Source organism: Marmota flaviventris, chromosome 8 (genome assembly GCF_047511675.1).
Source record: "Marmota flaviventris isolate mMarFla1 chromosome 8, mMarFla1.hap1, whole genome shotgun sequence".
Classification (NCBI taxonomy): domain Eukaryota; kingdom Metazoa; phylum Chordata; class Mammalia; order Rodentia; family Sciuridae; genus Marmota; species Marmota flaviventris.
Window position 1 is genome coordinate 101983116 of NC_092505.1, and position 4791 is coordinate 101987906.

General features: G+C 42.3%; 1 pseudogene; it reads left to right on the forward strand.

Annotated features, from left to right (window-relative positions):
• The first annotated feature begins 582 nt into the window (after positions 1–582).
• Positions 583–2717, forward strand: LOC114084201 (mitogen-activated protein kinase 6 pseudogene; annotated as a pseudogene).
• The last annotated feature ends 2074 nt before the right edge of the window (positions 2718–4791 follow it).

Sequence of the window (4791 nt, forward strand, 5' to 3'; positions counted from 1 at the left end):
GATGGACTGTAGCTTTGATTGTGAATGTGGTCAGCTGGAGCCACCTGATCACTAATAAAAGGCATCTGTAATCAACAGTCACCATGGCCTCTTGTTGAAATATATAGCAACAAAGGAAGAAAAGAAGCAAAATGGAAATAGTGTTTACTAGCACCTTAAAATAACGCTGCTCAGGACCAGTTCAACACTGAAAGTGTCTACACTGTGAGGAGAATGATCATAGAAACCCATTGTGTGCAAGCCCAGTATATTTGAGTGCATAGTATATTGCATTTCATTCCCTTCGAGTTTCTTGAATGTTGTCTTTAAATGTCTGCAGAGTTGCTGCCCCTTTCTTGAACTATGAGTACTGCAATCTTTTTTAAGTCTCAATATGTGTAGAGCTTTTTGAGCTTTAAATCTGAGGGGAACTCAACAGGCCTGGTTGAAATATGCAATGAACATCGAGAAAACATCTTGCCATAGAAGCATAATTATTTTTCTTCTCCCTTTTAAAAGATTTTTCATTTTGATGCTAGTTTCCTTCCTTGTTTACACATTTTCAACAGTTTGAAAGGAAAAGACAATAATAAGGATTTCAAAATGGCAAAGAAATTTGAAAATCTTATGAACATTCATGGTTTTGATCTGGGCTCTGGGTATATGAACTTAAAACCATAGGATTGTGGAGGCGATGGCTTGGCTTTTTCTGCTGTAGATAATGACTGTGACAAAAGTGTCGCCATCATGAAAATTGCCCTTACTGTTGTTCCCCAGAGTGTCAAACATGCTTTCCATGAAATCAAAATTATGAGAAGACTTGGCCATGATACATACTGTTAAAGTGTTTGAAATTCTTGTCCTCAGTGGCAACCAGTTAACCGACTGTGGGCTCTTTTACTGAACTGAACAGTGTTTACATTGTTCAGGAGTGCATGCAGACAGACTTGGCTAATGTGCTGGTCCAGGGCCCTTGACTGATAGAGCATGCCAGGCTTTTCGTGTATGCCAGTTGTTACGTTGGTTCAAGTGTATTTACTCTCCAAAGTACTGCACAGAGATCTCAAATCAGCTCATCTTTTCATTAATACTGAAGACTTGGTGCTGAAGATAGGTGACTTCGGTCTTGCACGGATCAAGGATCCTCATTATTCCCATGAGAGTCGTCTTTCTTAGGTTTGGTTACTAAATGGTACAAATCTCCAGTCTTTTACTTTCTCTTAATAACTATACTAAAGCACTGACATGTGGGCTGCAGGCTGCATCTTTGCTGAAATGCTGAATGGTAAAACCTTCTTTGTAGGTGCAGGTGAACTTGAACATATGTAACAGATTTTAGAATCTATTCCTTTGGTACATTAGTTAGATCATCAAGAGCTTCTCATTGTAATTCCAGTTTACATTAGAAATTACATGACTGAGGCACAAAACCCCTTCACTCAGCTCCTCCAGGAATTAGTTGAGAAGCAGTGGATTTCCTGGGACAAATTTTGACAAATATTTGAGTTGGTTGACAGCAGAAGCAGCGTTCTCTCATCCTTACATGAATATATATTCTTTTCCAATGGATGAACCAATTTCAAGCCATCCTTTTCATGTTGAAGAGGAAGTTGATGATATTTTGCTTATAGAAGAAACTCACAGCTCATTTATAACTGGGAAATGTACCATAATTGTCAGTTTTCAGAGTCTGATTGTCCTATACGTAACAACTTTGATGGTAATGAAGTTTTTAGCTTGACACAAGAGCTCTGTCTGACATCACTGATGAAGAAGAAGTACAAGTAGATCTCGAAATTATTGGGATGGAAATCAAGAAAAATATCTGGAGGATTCTGCTTTTGATACCAATTACCCTACTGAGCCTTGTTGGCAGTACGTACATAGATCATTGTGAAAACAAATATTGTGGTCTAGAGTGCAACCATGCTTGTAACTACAAAATAAGGTCATCATCATATTTAGTAATTTAGTTTGGAGAGTGAAGTTATTCATTATTATGAACCCAAACTTATTATAGATCTTCCCAACTGGAAAGAACAAAGCAAAGAAAAATCTGATAAGAAAGGCAAGTCAAAATGTGAAAGGAATGGAATGGTTGAAGCCCAGATAACACTACAGGAAACATCACAGCAACTGGCTGAACAAGAATCAGAGAATTGATTTTGATTTCTTTCTTGCAGGAACTATTCAACTTAGTTCACAACAGGAGACTACTAATAAATTAAATGACTTGAATAGCTCAGTGTCCCAACTAGAGTTTGGTATCAAATTCAGTAAGCTGAGAAAAACAGAAAACAGGAATGACAAATTTGGTTCAAATTTGTAGTAAACTATTAGTTTAGTTAGAAGCTTTGTACCAATCTTCTTGGGATAGCCAGTTTGTGAGTGGCAGGGAGCAATGTTTTCTCGCCGATCAGTTTTGTTGTGAGGTCAGGAAGGATGAACAGGCTGAGAAAGTAAACACTTATACCAGTTACTTGGACAAGTTCTGTAGCAGGAAAGAAGATACTGAGATGCTAGAAACTGAGCTAGTACAGGATGGGAAACTTGGGGAGAGAGGAAATGAGGAAGGATTTGTCAACAACAGTGAGTAGTTCCTCATTAACAAGCACTTTGAATCCATAGACCTCCTACTGTTTCATAGTTCAGGGGGTCACCATTTAAATCAATCCAGGGCATATTAACACCTTCTCCTGTGAAATCTTCCCCCTTGAATTCCTCATAAAACATACTGAATCTTGGTGCAGTGGTGCATTCCTGTAATCCCAGTGACTTGGGAGGCTAAGGAAGGAGGATTACAAATTCAAAGCCAGCCTCAGCAAAAGCAAGGCACTAAGCAACTCAGTGAGACCCTGTCTCTAAATAAAATACAAAATAGGGCTGGGGATGTGGCACAGTGGTTGAGTGCCCAAGAGTTCAATCCCCATTACACTTCTACCAAAAAAAAAAAAAAAATAGAGCAGCATTCTGAAACATCTGAACTAAAACACTCAGCAAACATTTCTCTTTGTATACTTCAAATGGGTTTGTCTTTTTTAAATTATTATTATTACTAGTGTTTAAGTCATTTTCTACTTGAATCAGATGGTCTGATTTTGTAAGGATTTTTATTAGTTCTTGGTTTTAAAATCCGGAATTTTATTTACATGAAGTAGTTTTCATTTTAATTGCCATGTATTTTGCAAACACAAAAAAGAATAGAGCAAAATAATGCAATGCTCAAGGAGAAAAATAAATGTGCTAAGACAAGTAAAAAACATTCTCTCATAGGACAATGATCTGTTTTACAGGAAACAAAAAACTCGCCTTGAAATTTACACGGAGCAGGTAGGCGGAACTGTGACCACCAACAGAAAAGGCCCAGTGGCCCGCAGCGGGACAGAGCTTCCAATCACTCCTACAAGGTAGGCGGGCCTGCGACCCACCGGCAGAAGAGGAGCAACGGCCTGCTGAGAGGCAGAGCCGCCCCCTCCCCCTGCGCTGGCAAGGTAGAGGGAACTGTGACCACCCACAGAGCAGGCCCAGCGCCCTGCTGAGGGGCAGAGCCGCCCCCCACCCCCCGCGCCTGCCAGGTAGGCGGAACTGTGACCACCGACAGAAAAGGCCCAGTGGCCCGCGGCGGGACAGAGCTTCCAATCACTCCTGTAAGGTAGGCGGGCCTGCGACCCACCAGCAGAAGAGGAGCAGTGGCCTGCTGAGAGGCAGAGCCGCCCCCTCCCCCCGCGCCTGCAAGGTAGACAGAACTGTGACCACCATCAGAACAGGCCAGACCTGCAACCAACAGACAGAACAGGCCCAGTGGCCTGAGGAAGGGTAGAGCTGCCCCCACCCCCCCGCACCTGCAAGGTAGGCGGACCTGCGACCTACAGGCAGAACAGCCCCAGAGGCCTGCAGAGGGGCAGTGCCGCTGCCTGCGCCTGCAAAGTAGGCAGAACTGCGGCCACCGACAGAACAAGCCTAGCGGCCTGCAGGGGGAAGAGCCGCCGCCCGCGCCTGCAAGGTAGGCGGACCTGCTACCGACCGGCAGAGCAGGCCCAGCGGCCTGCCGGCGTGGTAGGCACATTGCCCCAATTGGAGGAGGGGCAGAGCCGCCGCCCGCGCCTGTGAGGGAGACTTTGCAACTATACAACACCAATATAAATATATAGGGGGAAAATTCAATAGCACAAGAGTTTCACCAAGTAGAAAGGAACGCGAACAGTATGAAGAGACAAGGAAAGAAAGGACCACAAGCAATGCAGTTCAACTCAACGTTAGAAGAGGTAATAGCTGCAGTAGATGGAATGTCAGATAAAGAATTCAGGATATACATGCTTCAGATGATCTGGAGTCTCAAGGAAGACATCAGACAGCAAAATCAGACAATGAAAGATCACTTCAACAATGAATTACATAAACAAATCCAAGAAGCAAAAGATCAACTATACAGGGAGATAGAGGTTATAAAAAACAAACAAACAGAAATCCTAGAAATGCAGGAAGCAATAAACCAACTTAAAAACTCAATTGAGAATACTACCAGCAGAGTAGAACACTTAGAAGATAGAACATCAGACAATGAAGACAAAGTATTTCAACTTGAAAAGAACATAGACAGCTCAGCAAGACTGTTAAGAAACCATGAGCAGAACATCCAAGAAATATGGGATAACATCAAGAGACCAAATTTAAGAGTCATTGGGATACAGGAAGGGACAGAGTTTCAAACCAAAGGAATGAGCAATCTATTCAATGAAATAATACGAGAAAACTTCCCAGACTTGAAGAATGAGACAGAATCCCAAATCCTAGAAGCCTACAGGACGCCGA